The sequence below is a fragment of the Pantherophis guttatus genome, chromosome 1, assembly GCF_059756535.1.
Source record: "Pantherophis guttatus breed Tessera chromosome 1, ASM5975653v1, whole genome shotgun sequence".
Taxonomy (NCBI): domain Eukaryota; kingdom Metazoa; phylum Chordata; class Lepidosauria; order Squamata; family Colubridae; genus Pantherophis; species Pantherophis guttatus.
This window is the reverse complement of record NC_142063.1, coordinates 324,090,731-324,113,023: the sequence shown is the minus strand read 5'-3', so window position 1 is coordinate 324,113,023 and position 22,293 is coordinate 324,090,731. Positions and strand designations below refer to the sequence as shown.

Below are 22,293 nucleotides of genomic sequence, written 5' to 3'. Positions count from 1 at the left end.
CCCCTATTTTGCTTTATTGCCAAAGCAAAATAAAGGCTAGGAGTACAGTCCACACTTCTTTAAGCTGGCATGTTTTCTGCAACTCTCACATTGGAGAGCAGCAATTTAATGCTGCCCTGCTGAAGAGCTCCAAGATGCATTTTGGCCAGTGGTGGTATTCAAATAATTTAACAACCGGTTCTCTGCCCTAATGATTTCTGCCAACAACCAATTCACCAAACTGCTCAGAAAGTTAACAACCGGTTCTCCCGAACTGGTGCAAACTGGCTGAATCCCACCACTGATTTTGGCCTGATCCCACAGGGCCATTCTTATATTGTTGTGTTAAAGATGTAATTCATTAAGCGTATTCAGTTGGAGTTTGCCATGTTTGTACAGGACCTATGGAGTATGCAGTGTGAAATCGCTGGCAACTGAGAGCATATAGCACATTGGAGTCCTGTAAGAGCATTGCTCTGTTATGTGATCTGTTGCTTCTGGTGAGTCACTGTTTTCAATTAGGGGGCTGCTTAAAAGCAAGGCGAGGATAGTCATCCAAAGCCTGTGAAAGGATCAACCTCATGGATGGACTTTTTTTTTTTCAGGGATCATTTTTGCTGAGAGTTCTGACTCATGGGGGAGTATTATAGGTAATCTTGCTGTATTTTATTATTGCTTTTGGGCTAATTTCCAATTACAATTTTGAAAACACCGGTTGCAGATAAATTATTCCACATAATAATGGCTAGTTTATTAGTTTTCAGTTTATTAGTGGTCACAGTACATTCTATAAAACCAGCCTGTTTGTTTAGGATTCAGTATGTTGGGAGATCCCTGAAAATGGATTAGTAACCAGTTTGTGATGTGCGAAGCAAGCCAAGGAATTAACTGGCCTTCACTGAGACTCATATTTAGCTGCAAGATCTTCCAATGTTTCTGGATAGGCTCATATTATATTCTTAACCTGGTTAGCCTATCGTCCAAAAGTTACATTTGTACTGCAAGCTAAATTTGGTTGGAGTTAATCATGGTTAAGATTTGATTATTTAATGGGTATAGCATGCAAACCCATCTGAGTTGTGATTCAGTGTACTGTAACCAAGTTAAGTATATTGTGGAAACAAACTTATTCGGACTGACTTTCACATAAGCATGTACAACATGTAATTATAATTCCAAAGATGGATGGGTGGGTGGATAGATAGATAGAGAGATAGATGGATGGATCAGTGATCATAGTCCTGATATATATGTGTATGTGTATATACATATCAGGACTGTGACCACTGATTTTTCAACACCTTCCTTGTATTTAGTCTGGAGTTTGATCTACTGGAAATGTAAAAGAGTCCCTAAAATATCTCATGAGACTGCAAAGCTTTGCAATAGATCCACAAGATAGGTTACCAACTTTGCTAAAAGAATGATTGTGACATTGCTATGTTAATGGACTGTCACTAGATGCTCCTGGATAATATTCTCAAAAATAGTCTGAATCTGCCTTCAAAAGCATTCCTGCATGTGGGTATTTCCCATTGTTGTGTTGCACAGCCCTGGGAAGCATGCAGCAATGCAAGACACTCTGTACGCTTCAGAACAGGAAAATTGGACCAACACCATCTTTAAAATAGATGTGTGCATCCATATATCATGGTGAAAAAAAGAGTATGCAACTACACTCAGCCAAATAGTTACTGTACAGCTGTTGCATGTTCTGATGAATGTGTTCCTTTTAGACACATAGAGCATTGGTGACAGAAATTGCTGTGTGTGGAGAAGCTATAATTTTAAAAGAGCTTAGTTACTACTGGAGGAAAAATTGTATTTTACATAAGGGAGGGGTATAAAGAACCTCTTATTGACCTTTAATTTGCCTGCCTGGGAAGTAAACAATTGAAATTTAATGTAGCCAGTTGGAACTTAATGTAGCTCATTGGAATTACTATTCAAATGTTATCAAATGCCCTTTGCGAGGGCTTTCATTATATTAATTTATACTGCTTGGTTGAGAGAGATTAAAGGGCAAAGAACTATTACGCGAAAGGCCTTTTAGAGAAGTAGTAAAGTCAGACTTAATCCTGGTTATTTTGTAGGCATAGCCATGTGGTTTTCTTGGCAGTTTACCACCCTTTATGCAATGGTGTTTTTTGTTTTGTTTTCTCCAGTCTCCAGTGTAACCTACAAACCTTGGATTCTCGGGTGATGCCTCATCCAAGAGCTAACTAGTCCCAATCCCACTTAGTTTCTGAGCCAGCATAAGATTGGCCAGGTGCTGCCACTGCTGAGATCACAGGGAAGGATCAATGAATCATAATTAAGAACTGAGGCCTTGAGCAGGATGGGGATATTCCCAGTGGGTTCTCAAGAATCCAAGCAATGACTCCATTGAAGCCATCAGTGAAGAGACTGCAATATGTTCCCGCTATCCTTTTTTAAAAAATCGAAATATAAATCCAGAAGAAGGAGATGAGGGGAACTGGAAGAGTTTCAAATGGATTTTCTCACCAGTGCTCCAAAGCAGAACTGCCATTATGCCAGAAACATTAGGAGGCCCTATAAAATTTTAGACCTTAAATTCATTCCACATTTCTGGGAGACAGCTCTATTCCAGGTGCAACATGGATGCAAAACCTAGCTTTTGCAGCTACACATTGCAGTACATAAACTTGAAAGGTAGCAGAAATTATTCCATTGTATCTTGACCTGTTAGGTAATAGAAAGCCTTCTTGGTTAAGTAAAGAGCTGAAGTGAGTAGTTAAGGTTAGAGGTAAAGATTGATGTCAAAGACATAGGGTTCATACAGAAGAAAGACCCTATGTTAAAAAAATTGTTGCAAGCTATAACCAGAAATGAGAATGGATAGACAAAAAGGTCTGTTTGCAGAAAGGGAAGGTTTTTTTAAAATATAGGTATAAGGATGACCTTGGCACAGATCCAACCATTTTCTTTCAGCCAAGCACTTCATCCTTCCACAAATTTCTTTTCACTTCATATGTCAAGCAACACCTTTCAGTTTCAGCCTTAGGGAGGGTCAAAATAATGTCCCAAACCAAAGACACAGGATTGGAGAAATGCCACATTGCCCAGAAGTTCAATTTTTAATTAGCTTTCAAGTAGTTGGGATTGAAACCGCTAGCCTGAAAACGAAACATTTGTTTTAAATACATTGTTAGCGCTTGTGATTATAAAATAAAATAAAAAAAGATTCCTAGGGAATGATATTTACGGATTATAATCTCTCATTTTCTGGGTTTGCATAATATATTGAACTATAAACTAATCAAGCAGGCTGACATTGTGCGGTATTCTCCGCTCCAAGAAAAAAATAAACCAACATCATAACTAAAGCGACTTTGTATGTGATGCCCTCACAGCTGCTCAGTAATGTAAATGATCTGGTTTAGTGGGTCGTGGGAATGCAACAAAAGGCAGTCCTCTGTACTTAAATTCTCAGTCCTGGCCAAGGGGGTGGGAAGCTTCTGTCCCCTTCTTTGGCCTCTGAGAGGAAGGGGAGACCTTTCTGCTTCCCTCAGCAAGTCTATTATAGTCATCATTTTCAAGAGGGGGGAAAGGGGGATGTGAGAACAGAGAGAAAGAAATATCCTTATGACTCAGAGTGACTTTGATCACTGGAGATTCCATAATAAAGACCCCAGAGAGCTACTTGCTTCCCTCTCTCTCTCTACTTTGGTGCCAGCAATACTCGATGACAGACCTGGGTTGCACATCCTTCCCCTCATGCCAAGCACCTCTGCATCCTTCCAGGAGTCAATATTTACCAGCGGTTGCTATGAAGGACTTCTTAAAAGTTGAAATTTGCTCATTCAGTGGCTGGAAGATTTATATTCCAGCAGGCCAGCCCTTGAGCCAGTTCTTGTCCCCCTTCAGCTTGGCAACCTGGATTCAGATGTCAATTCCAATTGAATATTTTTCAGACAAGCAGCTTATTGGCTCTTTTATGGTTCTTGTGACCATATGCAAGGTAAAGGTAAAGGTTCCCCACACACATATGTGCTAGTCGTTCTCAACTCTAGGGGGCAGTGCTGATCTCCGTTTCAAAGCCAAAGAGCCAGCGCTGTCCGAAGACATCTCTGTGGTCATGTGGCTGACATGATTAAACGCCGAAGGTGCACGGAATGCTGTTACCTTCCCACCAAAGGTGGTCCCTATTTTTCTACTTGCATTTTATACGTGCTTTCGAACTGCTAGGTTGGCAGAAGCTGGGACAAGTAGTGGGAGCTCACCCCGTTACACAGCACTAGGGATTCGAACTGCTGAACTGCCGACCTTTCGATCGACAAGCTCAGCGTCTTAGCCACTGAGCCACTGCATCCCTATATGCAAAGTACAAGAGTTCATTTCCAGGATTTTGCATATGAGACCTCACAGGCCACCATTATCTGAATTGAGGTTTTTCTTTCCGAGGAATTATGTGCTGGGTGGAATATGCTGAGATTGGAGGCAAGTTCTTTGCTAGGGAAGGATAGCGGCTATCGGTTCAGTGATAGCTTTTCTTTAAAAGCCCCTGTTTATTTAGGTTGGTGAGACAGATGCTAAGTGCAGAGGACGTTAATATTGATGTTGATAGGATAATAGTTTTTATGTTTTGATTTTGTCTTATTTATTTAATTGATTTACATTGCTGCCCAGCTCACAAGGGCATCTCCAAGCAACTAGCAACACATTAAAAACAGTACAAAATCTGGTAACAACAAACACATAAAAAAAACTGTAATGATTGCCAAAAGCTGACCCAATAAATACCCAATGACCATAACACCTCATGGGCCATCCAATCTCCTGAACCCCATGCCTGGAGCCAGTGGTGGGATTCAAATAATTTAACAACCGGTTCTCTGCCTTAATGACCGGCTGGGTGGGTGTGGCCATGGTGGGCATGGCCAGGGGGTGTGACAGGCAGCACCCAGCCTCCTGCACCCCCCTGGGAGCAAAAACGGGTCATGGGGGGGTGCCCTGTTTTGGGCCTAGTAGGCTTCCCTGCAGCCTCCTGGGAACAAAAATGGGCCACTGGGGGGGGGGCTGTGCTGCACCCCCCCTCCGCACCCCATTTGGGCCTAGTAGGCCTCCCTGTACTTACCTGGGAGCCAAAACGGGGTACATGGGGACTTCTGGAAAGGGTGGGGCGAGGCGGGGCGGGGCCAGCCAGCAATTTAACAACCAGTTCAGCCGAAGAGGTGCGAACCGGTTGAATCCCACCAGTGCCTGGAGCACATCCAGATCTTCAGTGCTTTCCAAAAGGTTTGGACGGTCAGACCTAATCTAATGTCCTTTTTTTGTTGTTGTTTTTCTTTCTGTAATGTCTACGAAGATTCTCACTTATCCAGGTCATAGCTGTAGCAAAAGTGGTTTTTATTTTAAAAAGGCAACTGCACTGATTTTAAGGAAAAACAAGAGGTTTCGCTTCCTATTCTAGAAGCTTCATTGGTTGCACTGGATGCTGTGGGAGATGGAAGGACGCTATTGACAGTTGAGATTAGTTGGTGGGAGGGGGAATGATAGGTTCTGACAGGATGGTGGTGGTGGGAAAGGAAATGGAAAGATTGTGGGGATTCCCTTTACAGTCAACTGGTCTTAACTCTCTCTGAGCCATTGTGGTTACTTGGGATTTTATCTGTGACCTCAGGGTCACCTGGATCAGAAGTGTGGGATCTTTTGGAACAGCCAAAAGGACGACATTGTAAATTGGGGATAGGTGGTGCCTTATCCCTCCTCCTCTGTTGAGAGAGGGCTGCTCAATGTTAACACAAATGGCCTCTCTTTCAAATCAATGGTCCTCTCTACCCAAATTTTTCTTTATGTAGATGCCATTTGAAGAGATTATTTCTTCCCTAGAGGTCTGGAAGAGGGTTTAGTACAGCATATGATGCTTCCTCCCCTCTTAACCTTAACTATGAGTGGGTTTGGCCATTCTGCTATCTCTCTGTCCTGACAAAACATACCTGGTGTGGTCCACCAAGGAGTCCTTGGTGTTAGAAGCATGCCTTGAACTTTACCTGTATGTTAGTATCAACATAAACATAGCTTGCGATTGCTGCCCAAGGACCTGTCTTGGTTGAGAGCCAATCCCCCTCCACTCCCCCTTGTATCCTCCTTTCCGGGTGCTGTCCTGCAGTGTGCAACAGATAGCAATTAAGGAGGAAAACAATTAGGTCACTGCCACTGCAGGCTTTGTCTTGCAATCGGGCCCTTTGGAGGGATGCTCTCTTTGCCTCCCTGCATCCTGGCACTTATCTTGTTCCTGCCAGAGCCTTACATAGAGCAGGCAGGAATGATGAGGCGTGCATGGCGCCATGCGTTCCGAGATAACAACCGTAGGTGCTCAGAAGGTTCCCAGAAGACAGGGAGGGGAAAGGCACGGAATGTGGCTTGCACTGGAGAAGGAGGGGAGCCGCTTGTTCTGAGGGAACTGCCAGGGAAACCAAGTGGATCCTCAAGTAGCTATGCTGTGCTGAGGTCTTTTTCCAGGTGCACTGAAAAAAGGAGTGGCAGGGAGATGATCCCCCTCCCCCCTTCTCATACTGGCAACATCTGACTAGGTCCTCTCCTGGGGTGGGAAGAAGGGGGCTGGATACTCTTATTGCAAGAGGGCTTTTTTTAAAAAAAAACTTTTTTATTAGCTACCTATTTGTTGGGGACACTCACTGAAGAATCAAGAAAAAAAAGCACTGTGGCCATGGCCAAACCACAGAAAGGAAGAAAAAAGTGAAGGAATTGGAAATAACAGATAACAGAAGGGGAAGCAATTTCTAAATACAATATAGAGCAATCCAACCAACACAGGGAGGGATTCAGAAACCCTCTTGCAGTTGTACAGGTAGTCCTTGACTTAACAACATTTCGTTTAGTGACCGGTTCAAAGTTACAACATCACTGAAAAAAGGTCGTAAAATGGGGCAAAACTCACTTAACAAATGTCTCACTTAGCCAAAGTGATTGGGCTAAATTGTGGTCATAAGCTGTATTTAGTGGTCTTAAGCTAGAACTGGGGATTCACCAAGAAGGTTTATACTGATTGGGGATGAAGCAACTGTTCCTCACTCGTCCCTCTGAAACCAACTCTGCTGCAAAATACTCACTTCCAAAATATTTATAAATTCCCATATACCCTTGGCAGAATAGAATGTGAATAAATGAGATTTATTTTCTAGAAAAATTAATGCCCAGTGCTTTCTGTGTTCCAAAGTTCATGCTAGCTCTGGTAATGCAAGGAGTCAAGACTTTTCACATTCCAAGATGAAACAGGCTTTGGACCAGGTAGTGGCTTTGGATGCATGGAGCTTCTGGATCTAGAATGTTAACATCTTTTAATTCTGGATGGGGTTGCACAGCCCCAGACAGACCCAGTATGCACTTGGGGTTTTTCCTAGACTTTCAACTCCTGCTCAAAGAGCAAGTGGCAGTTATGACTATGGGAGCCTTTACACAACTTTTTTGTTGTATGCCAGTTGCATGCTGAATCAAGAATCCCTGCATTTAGTCACTCAAGCCCTGGTTATCACGTCTGAACTATTACAATACACTCTACTTGGGGCTACCTTTAGAGAGTATTCAGAAGTTTCAGCTGGCACAGAATGCAGCCATGCAAACAGTTCCTGGGGCCCCTTGGGTGGGCCATTTACACCGCTGTTGTGTAACCTACACTAGTTGCCAGTTTGCTTCCAGTTCCAATTCAAGATGCTGGATCTTACCTTTAAAGCCCTTCATGGCATGGGTCCGGGTTATCTGAGGAACCATCTCACCCAATGGGACTGGCCCACCCCACCCAGTCAGCAGAAATGGCATGTTGCATCAATCAAGGAATTCTGGCTGGTAGGTTCAGGACAAAAGCCTTTTCTGCCATGACTCCCACCCTCTGGAACATTGTGCCCCCCTGAGGTGAGATCCACACCCACCCTTTTGGCCTTCTGAAGTGCCCTGAAGACCTGACCCTTGCCAATTGGTGTAGGACCCAATGGGGGCGTGTTATAGTGGAGGTGGGTAACAGACAGAGATAAGACCCCGCCTCCTCCCCATGTGCTTCTTGTTCCCTTCCTTGCCACCTTTGTTAATTTTGAAGTCAATTTTAATGTCAATATTTATTGTTTTAATGTTTTATGTTGTCGTTTTTATTGGTTGTAAACTGCCTAGAGTTGCCTCTGAATGAGATAGATGGCATATATATACACATTTAATTAATAAATAGCCATTGGACATTTAAGCCCTATGGCTTTACCAGCCCACCCCATCTTAGTGAATATTCTTATAGATGGTTGAGGAAGCAGAAAGATTGAAATTAGGGTTAGTATTAATATGGAGCACTTCCACTGGCTTTCATCCCTCCACCCTCAGAAGCAGTTTCCACCTCATCATCCTGAGGACGTCCTTACTGTTGCTATCCTCATACTTAACACTCCCTATTAACCAACCAGCAAGTTCCCCATCTGAACAACAAGGGAATGCAAAAATTGACATTTAGCTAATGCTGCCCGCTTCGCAATTGTCTATTTGTTTTTAAAAGGAGGAGGGTGGGAGAGTCACTCTGTTTAAAAAGCATGGAAAAACGAGAGGTGACAACTGAGGTCAAGATGAGGCAAGAATAATTCTTATCAGTGCAAAGCAATGTACTTCACTAGTCCAGCATTATCGCCACAGAAATCTCTTCGCAACATTTCCTCGTGTGTTGCAGTTGAGTCAGATACTATTGTAATTGTCTTGGCTGCTGAAGAATTTTAAGTCATGGGAACATAGGCATGCTGTGGTGCAAATGCCCCACATCCAGTGTTCCAAACAACTTTATTCTCATCTGTTTTCTTTAGCAATCATTCCCTTACGAATCATTGCCCTCTCTTGCTAACTCTGACTGGTAGGGCTTTCAGATTAGCGCATCTTGCTGGAGTAGCAGCAGTTTAGAAACCAGCTTCCCAAGCATTCATTCCAGGCAAATTTTTCATCAACATTAAATGGTGAGAAAGTTCTCAGTGGAGTATATTCAGTTTATTCCTCCAGGTAAGAAAAGCCCAGCTGGGTAACACCATAAGTCCATCTGTCCAGCATTCTGTCCAATACAGGGCCAGGTTATCTGTGAGACTGCCTTTCCTTAAGAACATCTATCCATCCTACCAGGTCAGAGCGGGCATGCTCCTAGTCTCTTCCTGTAAATATTGCCATCTGATGGAAGCTAGGAAGCGTACATTTCTGTGGCAGCCCTGCCCTATGGAATACTTTGCCCCCTTAAGTTTGGAAGACCTCTAGCCTCTTAGCCTTCCATAAAGCTTTGAAGACCTGGCTTTTCCCCCCAGCGCTGGGGTGACATTGGATAATTGCACAAAAGAAGGTTGACCTGACATTAAGTCTTTGTTGTTTTTTAAAATTCTAATGTTTAAAACTGTTTAGCTTTATAGTTTTAATATGATTTATAGGTTGTTTTAATGGGGAGTTGTCCAGAGTTGGTTCAAAGATGGGCTAAATAAAAGTTTTAAATAAATAAATAAATTCTGTACCACATAGTGGCCAACTGGATGCATAGGGAGAGCATTCAAGTCTGGAGGATAATCATAGCATCCTTCCACTGTAGTTTCCCAGCAAATCAATGTTTAAAGTGTGTTGCCCATGATTCAGGATATTGTAACATTCATTAATATTAGTAGACACTGACAGCCTGATACTGCATGAATTTGTTCAGTCCTTGTTTAAAACTTGGTTGCCTTTACCAGTGAGTACCACAGTTTAATTATGCTCCTGCATTTAATTTCAATGGATGACCTCAAGTCTGAACAGTAAAGATAGGAAGATAGGGTTTTTTGTCCAGAGTGAAAAGGATTTTGCAGAACTGCATGGAAGAATAGGATGCTGTAGCATCTTTTGTACAAATGTTGGCAAATTATTTTGTTATTGCTGACCAGGATTCCAGCTTTCCTGATAAGTAAACAAAGAACTAGCTACAGGTGAAAAATTACCTCAGATAAAAGTGAAGGCTAGAGGAAGACATGCCTTGCATTTAGCTTATAGAGTAAGCCATATTGAGCCCCTATTTTTAGCCTCTTATTTGACAGAATAGGAAAAAATAGTTAAGAAAACAAAGCAAGGAAGAAGCATCATGCTCAAATATGCTTTAAGTGCTCCAAAAAGAGAGAGAGAGAGACCTCCCTCCCTCCCTCCCTCCCATCCATCCATCCCAAAGTAACAATTTTCATCTGTTCCCAAATTTATTCAACCTACAACTTGTCCTCAGGAAATGGTCTCGGCTAACGACCATTGTCTAAGGGTGACTATGTTCTATCATTTCTGTTGCTGGGAAGAGCTAACTGTTATTTCTGTAGATTTCAGCTCTCATTTTGCTTGTACAAACTCTTTGCCCAGCCACTGAATAAGAACAAAAAAAGTCTTGCTTATTATTTTATGTCATTCACAATTGTGTCTGCTTCCCTCCCTCTGGCTTTTTAAATTTCCTCCTAGCTTCGAAAAGCAACCCGAGACTCGAGATAGGCAAGAACTATGTCGACCAGCATGAGTTCTTGAAGCTGCCTAGGAGAAGTTGTGAAAGCAAAAAGGAGCTGAGTCTGAAAGGATACCGATCTCTTATTAAATTATTCATGTCATCTAGTTCGTATTTACTCAACAAGCGATTCATTTTGTGACCTCCCGTATTCTTTCACATGGAGGGGGCAAATTAACAAAGCACTTCTCACCTATATGGATCAATGTGTGCAGGGGTGAAATGCTCCCGGTTCGGACCGGATCGTCCAATCCGGTAGCGATAGCCACGCCTACCCAGTTACATTATACCCCCCCACCAAGCCACACCCACAGAACCGGTAGTAACAAATTTTACATTTCACCACTGAATGTGTGCCATATGAGGTGCTGTTTGATGCCATCTAAGCCACGGGTCTCCAACTTCGGCAACTTTAAGACTTGTGGACTTCAACTGGCTGAGGAATTCTGGGAGTTGAAGTCCACAAGTCTTAAAGTTGCTAAGGTTGGAGACCTCTGATCTAAGCAGCATGCCAGGAGGTTTCGGTTATTTAGAGTTCGTGACGTGGGAAGTAATTATCAGTGATGAAAACAGGGTGTAAAAGAGAAAGTACAGATCCACAGTGAACAAGGTTCCCCTCTCGATCCAAATCAGCGGGTCCAGATTTGTAGGGGAATGAGGCCTTTTAAAGTTGGCATTTTCCCAGTGTGCCCTTCCTGCCTCCTCCACAGAATGAAGTAATGAGAAAGGTGGCAGAGGTGTGAAGAAGGACTAATTGCTTTGGCATGGAAAAAGAGTTTCTTCTCATTCTGACCTGCTGTTAGGAAGATAGCCAATGGGTTTTCTCTGGTGTTGCTGTGAGCGATGTCTGGTAGCTGGTGCTCTCTTCTTCCACAAGCCGGCTCACATTTTCCATATCTCCCTGTAGCATTTCTCATGGCCTCTTTGGCAGGATAATCTCACAAGAGAGACAGTTTATCTTCTGTAGGAAGGGAAGGGATACTGCTCTGCTCTGCACTGTACGTGTCATGGAAAATCAGAGCTGTCCTGAAGGAGAGTTTTCTTTTATGGAGTTGCCAATTTAAAAAAACACACACACACACAAAAAAACCCCAGGTCCTGCCGTAGTAAGAATATAAACTTGACATTTATATTATATTATCAGGCTGGGAGACCAAGTTATGGGAAATGAGCTATGCTTCAAAACTATTTTTTGAAGAGAGGATACAAATTTTATAATAAATAAAAGAATTTAAAAAGCATCACCAAGACTAACAGCAAGTAATAGCTCTGTCATGGCTGCCATCTTGACTTCATGGTCTGCTATAAAATGCTTAACATTTTATGCTTAGCATCATCCTCTAATTTCAGCCTCCATTTTGGAATCTTACCATGATACTGTGAAAAGAACAAAAAGGGCTTATAGGCATACATACAATGTAGGACTAAAAAGCAGGTGCCATGTATCAGCTACAGATATGGAGCAGAACAAAAATCCCCTGTCTTTCATCTTATTTCCATGGATAGAAATTAGGCAATTTATGGGGCAGGGCAGTAATGGCAGAGCCTAAGATTCATTTCTAAATGTGAAGGCCATCAGGACCCGGACCATAGTTCGAGTATTAGCACTCCCTAGGGATGGTTCCAGCGGTGGGCTGCTGGGGGTTCGTAGGGGTTCGGGAGAATCTCTAGCTAAGATTATGTGCAGTTTGGAGAAGCCCCAAATCCCACTCCTGGCTGTCCTTGCTCACCCTGCCCCACCCTTCCTAGGAGTCCCCACATGGCCCATTTTGGATGCAGGTAAGTGCAGGGCGCATGGAGAGGCTTGGGGAGGGTGAAAAACGGGCCTACCGGAAGTTCAGGCCCGTTTCCGGCCTCCAGAGGGCCTCCGGAGCCTGGGGAGGCTGTTTTTGATCTCTTGGAGGCTTGAGGAAAGCCTTCGGAGCCTGGGGAGGGCAAAAATGCCCCCCCCCGGTGCAGGAGGCCAACTAGGTCACGCCCACCATGGCCACGCTCAGCCAGCAACCAGGCAGAGAACCCCTTGCTAACATTTTTGAAGCCTACCTCTGGATGGTTCTGTGTGTGCTGTGAATATATTTAGCTCTACTCCAATGTTTCTCAGCCTTTGTGGCTTTAAGACATGTTGGACCAACTCCAACATGTCTGCCCTTGGGGTGCACCCGGAGGCTCCAGCTGGTCCAGAATGCGGCCGCGCGGGTTGTTACAGGAGCTTCCTGTTACTCCCGTGCAACACCTCTCCTGCGCAAGCTGCACTGGCTGCCGGTGGCCTTCTGGATCCGCTTCAAGGTGCTGGTACTTACCTATAAAGCCCTTCATGGTATGGGCCTGAGGTACTTGCAGGACCACCTCCTACCAGCCTCCCACCGCCCAGTGCATTCTCATAGAGCTGCCCTCCGGGTGCCGTCGGCCAGATAATGTCGGCTGGCAACCCCCAGGATGAGGGCGTTCTCTGTGGCTGCACTGACCCTCTGGAATGGGTTACCCACCGAGCTCCGGACAGCTCCCGATCTCTGCACTTTCCGCGCTGGCCTGAAGACATGGCTTTTTCAGCAAATTCCCTGACCGACTATGAGGCTTTTAACTTTGGGGATTTTAAATTCAGATTGGTTTTTAGTATTTTATTGTTGTGGTTTTTATTGTATGAGCTGCCCTGAGTCCTATGGGAGAAGTGCGGCATATAAATTTTAATAATATAATATATTATATAACTCCCAGAATTCCCTAGCCAGCTTCCCAAAAAAGAAATAAAAGTGTCTGCAAAGTGTAGTCAAAAAAGTCAAAATGGCAGCCACAATAGACTAATCAAAGCACATAAATGCACATAAAACTAGGCAGAGCTTCAACTCCAGTCATGGCTGCCATCTTGACTTCAGTGGTCTGCTATAAAATAAGATACTCGGCTGCTGCAACCGCAGTTTAACTCAGCTTAAAGGACACCTCATGCTGTTGGGGGAATTCTGGGAATTGAAGTCCACACATCTTAAAGCCGCCAAGGCTGAGAAAAACTGCTCTACTCCATTTCCTACAAGTAGATCTTAGCTGTCAGGCTTTCACTTGAGGAATGACAGTATCTGCAAATGCCTTCAAGGACATGTTCTCAATGGGGTGGAGCATCGCTAAAGGCAGGAGATGCAATTCTGAAGAGTTGCTGATGTGGGATTCTATTTGTAGTGTTGGTTTTCTGTGGCGGCACAGAAGACGATGTTTGTAGCAAATTATTTTGGTCTGTGTGAAACAAAAAGATCCCTCCTTGAAGTAGTCCATTGGAGGATAGCTGGGAAGTTGAGATGCCATGATAATATATAGGAATAATGAGCGCTGGAACAAAAATCTTCTAGATGCTGATGCTTCTTCCACTTGAAACATGTAATTTCCCACTGCTTAAAGTGCCCAAAGCTGTTAGGAAAGCTGCACGCTTTTCCTCCATAGCCACAACTTTCGGGCTGCTGGAATTTTGCCTGCAACAAAAAGTAGGGGAGAGAAGAATCTTTGCATGAGACAGCTCTGCATCTTCCTCTAATTTTAGCTTGTGATTACAACACAGTGGGGGTTACTGCCCTCTCTGCTTTACTGCTGCCCTGCAGTTTTAGCTATGGAGCTAAAAATACCCCTGTGTTGTGCAGTCCAAAACATCATTTGGCTCCAGCTGTAAGAATCCCAGGGGGTGGTTGTGAATCATGTTTTCTTTTCAGAAAAGGGTCATGGGGAGATCCTATTGATTGCGCATCTTCCTTTGTGGGAAGTCCCATCGGTCTTTTATGCCCCTTTGCCTAATCCCCAGGGAAGAGGCTATTTCTGTTCCATGATGAAAGTCCTATGAAATATGAGGATAAAACTTTGATTTTTGTCATGCAGAAGGCCAAAATAATTGTATACATTCAGACTGCTTGATGTCCAATTTCCTGATACCACTCTGCTCCTAAGGCTGTATACACAGTTTAGGGGGTAAGGACACCTTGGGAATTTCAAGGGCATTTAGAGGACATATTTATATATAGTTTGTTCTAAAAACAGCTATTAGGATGGACAGCCATCACCAAACCTCTGTGTGCCAGAAGGCTGACTAACCACAGAGGATGCTTTCCCAGGAAGAGTTCAATGGAACCTGAAAGTACAATTGTGTTGGATTTTTGCTGCATGTGAGTTTATTTGCTTATTTTCTTATTAAAGGACACTTTAAAAGTCAGGTGGGGCAGGGAGTCTTAAAGGGATAGTTAGTGCCCATATTAAAAACTCGAAAACCATCCCATCCCTAAAAGGGCCTAACGGGAAAGACTAATGATGAAGCCGTCAAGGCCAACCTCTTCAACATGTTCTTCAGTTCAGTCTTTATTAACAGCAATGGCTCATGCCCAGTGGTGGAATCTAAAAATTTTCGCCACCGGTTCTGTGGGCATGGCTTGGTGGGCATGGCTTGGTGGTCATGTGAACGGGTGGGTGTGGCCAACATGACATCACTCATGTCACTCTTTCTTTCTTCTCTCTCTCTCTCTCTCTCTCTCTCTCCCTTCCTCTTTCGCGTGGGAAGGCAAGTGAGCAGCAGTTGCCCAAACACCCCACGGAAGCCGAGTGTGCCAGGCCCAAAAGGCGAGCCTCACCTCGCCATGTTCCCCCGAGGAGGCTCTTTGGCCGAGCGTAGCAGGTCTCCCTTCCCCAACACCGGCATCGGCCTTACATCTGCCTGCCCTCCCGGGGCTGCCCATGCACACCCCAGCGGAGCAGCAATCTCGGCTCCAGCGGCAGCGATGGAAGAAGGAAGAACGTGAGCGGCCCCTCTCAACACCAGTGTCTCAGCCCCAGCGCAATGGTTGCGTCCCCCTCAAGGGCCGCCAGGCCAGCGGGAAGCAACTCTCTCCCATGCAAACGCTGGATTCCTGCCGCGAGTGACAAGAAAATCTAATTGGCCTTGGGTGGGATGGGATGGGGAGGGTTTCTCTTCCTTCCTCATGAATTAAAAACCCACATTAAGGCGGAGGAGGAGGAGGAGGAAAAGTGGGGCTTGCTGCACAAAAGCTCCAAAGGCCATGCAAAGTTGCAAACCTCGAGCAAGCTTGCAAAACGAACTCAATGAACCCCTCGAGGAGGAGGAGAAAGTGATGGTCGCCTTGCCTTCCCTCTTGCCACTGCTCAGCCTCAAAGCTGGTGAAGGAGAAGAGGAGGGCTGCTTGGTGCAATGCCTGCATTCTCCCTCCCTTGCATGGGCAGCATCTTGGCCTTACAGCCGCCATAGTCTGCCCTGCACAAGCCGTGGGCATTGCATCGGGGTGCTGGAGGCGAGCGGCGTTGTGTAGTTTTGCAGAGGAGGTAGAATAGCGTGGCAGCTGTCCACGTCCTGTTTCTTGCCAGCCAGACAATAGAAAGGGGGGTAGGAGGAAGGGAGGGGGTGGCTGGGTCTCCCTGGCCTTTGCTGGGCGTTCTCCCCCCCTCCCGCTCCCCTCAATCGCTTCCGAAAGACACGAGAGGTGTTTTGGACAAAGGTAGCAGCTGCTGCGTCTCCCCCAAGGGCGTAGGGGTTAGGGTTAGCTGGACACCGACCTCGGAAGGCAAGCAGGTGTGGGGGACCGCCGGGAAGGCAGCGTGGAAGGCAGGCAAGCATGGCAGAGCTGTGGGGAAGAGAGTAGGCTGCTAGCTCCCTTCCCCGCAGCCCTGCCATGCTTGCCTGCCTTCCACGTGGCCTTCCACTTGCCTGCCTTCATAAGCTGGCCATGGGGATGCCGGGAAGGCAGCATGGAAGGCAGGGAAGCATGGCAGGGCTGCGGGAAGGGAGTAGGCTGCTAGCTCCCTTCCCTGCGGCCCTGCCATGCTTGCCTGCCTTCCACCTGGCCTTCCACTTGCCTGCCTTTGCAAGCTGGCCACGGGGATGCCAGGAAGGCCACGTGGAAGGCAGAAAACATGGCAAGACTGTGGGCCGTGGACCGGTTTGGGGGCGTGGTCAGCCAGCAGTTGCTACCGGTTCGGCGAACCAGCCCCAATCTCCACTACCAGTTTGCCCAAACCAATCTGAACTGGTAGCATTTCACCCCTGCCCCACATTTCCTAGTTGTACCACAACTAATTGCAACAATCTGCTACATATTGATTTTACTTCAGCTTCAACCGCAATAATACACCAGCAAACAATAAATACAATCTCAAGGTAAACTGCTCCAAACTCAATTGCAGAAAATATGACTTCAGCAACAGAGTGGTCAATGCCTGGAATGCATTACCTGACTTTGTTGTTACATCCTCAAACCCCCATAACTTTAACCTTAAACTGTCTACCGTGGACTTCACCCCATTCCTGAGGTCTGTAAAGCGGTTGTGCATAAACGCACCAGTGTGTCTACCGTCCCTATCCTACTGTCCCCATTTATTTGTACCCATTTCCTGTCCTCATATTCATGTTTATACTTATATCTGTTATCTCATACATGTTTGACAAACTAAATAAAATAAATAAATAAATATTGCCAGCCAAGAGTGACGGCAATTCTGCAATGGAATGCTATAAGGGTTACACAAGCAGAGAGACAAGGTGCGGTTTAATCTTAGTTCATCAAAACTGGGGAGACCTGGAAATATTAGTCTAAATCATGATGAAAATGTCACATGGAAAGATGGAACAGGAAAACATTTTCGTTTTGGACTTGAAGTAAGGAGGTCCTTCTTCTGCAGTGTTGCTCAACCCCAGCAACTTAGAGAGGTGTGGACTTCAGCTAGCAAGGGGAATTTTGGAAGTTGGAAGTCCACACATCTTTAAGTTATCAAGGTTGAGAAGAAGAAACACTGTTCCAGTGTGTCAAATCACAGGACCCGGTAATTAAGGGAAAATATATAGAGGGAAAGGTTCAGGCAAGAGCCTTTGGCAGTCCTTGGGATTTAGTCTCTTGATAACAGCCAATCCAATTGGATCTGGCCATCCTGTCCTGCTTTCTCTTTCCAGCAGTGAAAAAAACAAGCAGCTATTCCACAGAATCTGCACTAAAGATGAATGGCCTCATTCATATTTGTTCTCACCCAATCTTTGATATCTTCAGGGTAGACTTGGTTTCACTAACTTCACTAAGTGTTCTGACCTAGACTTCCTTAGAAATTAAACATCACAAACTTAGTCCCGGCAAACCTCTTTAATTCATATGGCTGTAAATTACTTTCATTTACAGTCCGAAAGGCTTGATAAACAGTCTTTCAGATGAAGGTTATCAACACCCACCTATCTCACGTGGAACACTGCCAAAGAGCTGATTTCCAGATGCAGGGCAAGGCCAAACTTGGCACAGAGTCACAAACGGAATTTTCAAATCTTGAATCGGCCAGATGAACTAATTGCTTCCTGCAAAAGCTCATGTCCCGTTCACTTCTCTTTTACATATGTCTTATGGGAGGGGCCAATCATCTCCAAGCCTTACTCCCAAGTCAGCCGTTTCCTTAATTGTTCCTGTCTCCTGGTAGCTCTGCGCATGCACACACTGGGAACAGGCTCACACTGTTCTTCTGCCTCGCTGATGTCAGACTCCAGAGGCAGCAAAGAAGTTCCAGATGGCCTTGGCCCCCTCTCTGCCTCTGACGCAGAGCCATCGTCCGAGCCTTTCCCAGACTCTAGGACTGGCCCACGTTCCTCCCCAACCTCCTCACTGTCCGAATCTGCTGCCAGCTCTGCTGGCTGCTGGCCGGCCACAACACTAAGTCCAATTATTTGTGCTTCCATATAACTGTAATCTGGATGTTTGTAGTCCAGATCTGGCAGCCCTAGTTTTCACACAAGACATTTTACTCTATCAGTTCAGGATTAATGGCTGTATTCAACTATTCCCAAGCTCAATTAATTCATATGTGTAAACCCAACCTATTAGCGGGTTTAGAATTCAGTGCACTGTGCATATTGATAAAATGGGTTTAAACAAGAGCCTTGTAGGTTAAGGAAACAGAGTCATTGTCTTTATTTAATTTATATTTTAATTAACTCCCCCACCCCCACCATCCATTTGCTAGACTATGGCTTGTTATGCTATTCAAAAGCAAAATGCAACTCTTACAAACTGTTGTAGTTTAGCTCTAAGTTGCAAGCAAAGTCATTCAGACAAAATGGCATGGGCCCAGGTTGGGGAACCACCTCTTCCTGATCCCATCTCTCCACCCCATCAGGTCCAGCAAGAAAGGTTGTGGCTCCCATCTGGCACGGAGCTCCATCTGGCGGAACCCAGGCAGCATGCCTTTTCTGCTGTGGCTTCTGCTCTCTGGAGCATCATTCCCAGAATTTTTTCCTGAAGCCCTTGTGGCCTTCTCGACCCATCAGTTAGGCAGAAGAAGAGGGGACATCGGAGGCATCAGGAAAATTCTGACTCAAGGCTACTGTTCCTCGTCTGTTATTACTAAGGGGGGTTCTGTAAACTGAAGTCCTAGGGCTAAGCTCAGGAGTTTATTGGAAAACAGCTGAGCGAGATAACATACTGTTCAGGCTGGCTTGCAGCCAAATGCCTTTCACTGGTTAAAATAGTCAAGAGACAGTTTTTCAGAGTCATTTATATTTGGCCAAGGCCTTAATGGAAGAAAAGTAACAGACCTGTTTGGAGCTACATAATTGAGAAAATGAAATAATAACAGCAGCATAGTCCAAGATCAAATTTTTGGAGATGTGGCTTGATTTTTATTTTATTTTTTTTGTTAAAAGTGGTCTGTTTGTAACAAAATTAGTCTCTTATATTGCGAGTATAATGACCATCTCATTAACTCTCACCAGAATCAAGGTTCCATTTTGTAATGTGCTCATTCAGGGTAATTTGACAAAGTGCACCAGCACTGCTCATACACTGGATCTCTTACCTGGGGCCATTCCAAAGGAGGAGAATGGCTTGATTTTCATTTGGGGATGTGTGTACCACAACTGAAATGCATCATCCGTGACAAAATCAATAGAAAAATGACTTTGAAACAAACCAAACAAGCGAGCGAGCGAGAGAAAGGTCACAAAATCTCTAAAACAATATCACTTTTTCACCCTTGGTGTCTTTTCTGCCTACAAATCCTTGCAGAATACTGAAATGGTGATGCCTCTTCCTGCCTTAAAATGTCACGATTCACCACTGCTGCAAAGCTTTTCAGATTTTATTCAGACAACAGCCTGAACCTCATTACAGAAACTAACAGTGGGCTCATGTACATGCATTAACCCATAACCTAACCTAAGAAGTTCACATGACATTCTATGCCACAAAAAAATAAATTGGCTAGCACTAATCAAGGTAACGTGTTGTGTTAATGTAGTCTACTGCTACAGTAGACCATTACTTGACCTGGTTAAGTGTGTTGGGGAAAATACTTGTGTTTTTCTCTATCCATATATCTTCATCCTCCAGTGAAATAACTCAAACCACATTCTCTATCATTGAATTCTTATTAGCTCTTGTTTCTCAAAGGACTACCTTCTTCCAGATATGTCTGCCTACAGTATTAGACCTGAGTGGCCAAGCTTGTGTTTCCATCCTAAAAATTGTATCATCTTGTGGATGATTTTGGAGACATGCCTTTCCTATGTCCAGCCCTGTGTGTGGGACAGTATCTCCGCCACGTACACATATCCCCCCACTTTATTAACATTTAGAAATGCACTTAAAGAGGTGACTGTTTCAGACCAGGGCAATTTAGCATCCTGTATTAATATTAGTATTTTACTCTTGGATGCTGTATAATGTTTTCTTTCCAGTATACTACGGTAATATGTATTATTCTTATTGCCCATATTGTTTATTCTGTTTGAATTTTTAATTTGTGTGTCACCTCTAGAGACCCTTGGAGAATTGAGGCAGCTTATTAATGAAATAAATAAGTAATTAAATTCCACATGCTGTTATTTCTCCAGTTCTCCAAATTTAGATTGCAAGCACCAGAGGGTGGATTTGATGCCTGCTTTGCTTATGAATGTTTTAATGCATGCAACCTTATGGTGTCGTTGAACTAACCATTGTTCATATCATAGCTAGCGCAGGACTTGTCTGCAGGATGCATGTTGTACTTGGTAGGTGAATATTTTGCGGGTCTTCCTGAACAGGCAAAGTTCATAGCAGAGAGTTCCCGGTTAGATTAAGGTCTTCTAAAAGAGGACTGGGTTACTTAAACATGTTCTTCACGCTTTCAAATCAACACTCTGTTAGAAAAGCAGTTTTGAAGCATTCCGTTAGTACTTTAAATATTCCACATTGGGACTGCCAGCAATCCCCTGGCAGTCCTCAGCCAGGAGAAACTGGAACCCTGGGTTTTCTGAAAATGGCATGTCACAGCTCAAGCCGCTGCTATGGATGCAAATGTTGTTTCTCTAATGTTGACTCTGGGCAAGATTTGGGACTGACGGAGGCCCTTTCTGCAGCAACAGACTGGTGTCATCTGAGCAGGAGATGGCTGGCATTCTCTGGGTGGCTTCCATTCTTTCCAGAGCAAGGTCTCGCTTTGTAGAGGGTAAGGCAACATGACACCCTGCAAGCAAATTACAGAAAAGAGCACTGAGACCTTGAGCTGCTTGTGTAATGGTGGTCACACAAAATGCTTAATCAGAGCAGTTAAAAGACCTGCTACAACCTACATCTTATGCTTATTGGGAGTGTGCTAAGTGAACCCAGCCTATACAGCAGGGGTGTCAAACTTGATTTCATTGAGGGCCGCATCAGGGTTTAACCTCGGGGGGGAGGGCGTGGTGGCCGTGGCCAGCTTGATGTCACTTGTCACTTGTGTCGGGGGCCCCTGTGGTGGCCTGAGTGCTCTGCCAGCAAAAACAGCCTCCCGAGCTCCGTTTTTGGCTGCCACAGCCTCCTGCAACCCTCTTTCAGTGAAAATGGAGCTCAGCAGGGCTCGCGGTGCTTCTGCCAGTGAAAACGGCCCTCCTGAATTCCGTTTTCACTGGCAGAGGGTTGCAGGATACCGTGGCAGCTGAAAACAGAGCTCAGGAGCCCTTTTTGCTGGCAAAAGCACCGCGAGCTGGTTCTTCACTGTTTCCAGGGCGGATCCATGGGCCAGATCTAAGTACCCCACAGGCTGGATCTGGCCCCCAGGGCCTTTTTTTTTTTTTTAATTTGATTTATATGCCGCCCTTCTCCAAAGACTCAGGGCGGCTTACAATGTGCTCAGCAATAGCCTTCATCCTTTTTGTTAGAAACTGGATCTAGCCCAATAACTCAAAGACATAGCCCAATTCTTTTCAGTAGTTTTATTGTTGATCAGTTGGTACTGGAGGTCACTGACCTTGTACCTTTCTCTTTCAGGTATACATCTGGAATGAGCTGTGGACCATGCGGTTGGACCTTTTGTACCCAGGAGGAGGGGTCAAGAGGTAAGGAGTGGTTATAAGGATTATGGGATATGTGGTTAGTTAACCCTTGAGGGTCCGGGGGATCAGGGAGACATGGCAGTTAGGCATTTTATCATGACAAAACCCCCTCTAAATGCCTAACTGGGTACCTGAGGCGGTGTTAGCATACATACAGAGAATACACTGGTACAGGCATGAATTATAAGCAAACACGCATTTTTGACATGAGGTAAGCATGTTGTTTATGTGGTAGGGGTTTAGTGAGAATATCTGCTGTTTGCTCCTCTGTGTCACAGTGCACTGCCCTAATGAAGCCTATCTCTGAAAACTGCCTGACGTGTTTGTATTTAATGTCAATGTGCCTAGAACGCTGACCTATGGCATCGGCCCTAGAGATTTCTATCGCTGCCTTGTTGTCTTCGTGGATAACTATTGGATATGAGGGTTCAGCCCAGATGTCGCAGAGCAGGTCATCGAACCATACTAAATTGTTTGCGGCCTTTGATAGGCAAACAAATTCTGCTTCCGTGGTTGATGT

At 44.7% G+C, this 22,293-nt stretch overlaps 1 long non-coding RNA gene across 1 annotated transcript; it reads left to right on the top strand.

The window, feature by feature from the left end:
- Positions 1-253: 253 nt before the first annotated feature.
- On the top strand, positions 254-3,200 carry LOC117667757 (uncharacterized). The gene is made up of 2 exons (XR_004592132.3): positions 254-629; positions 2,145-3,200. It is a non-coding gene; the product is annotated as an uncharacterized LOC117667757 (long non-coding RNA).
- The last annotated feature ends 19,093 nt before the right edge of the window (positions 3,201-22,293 follow it).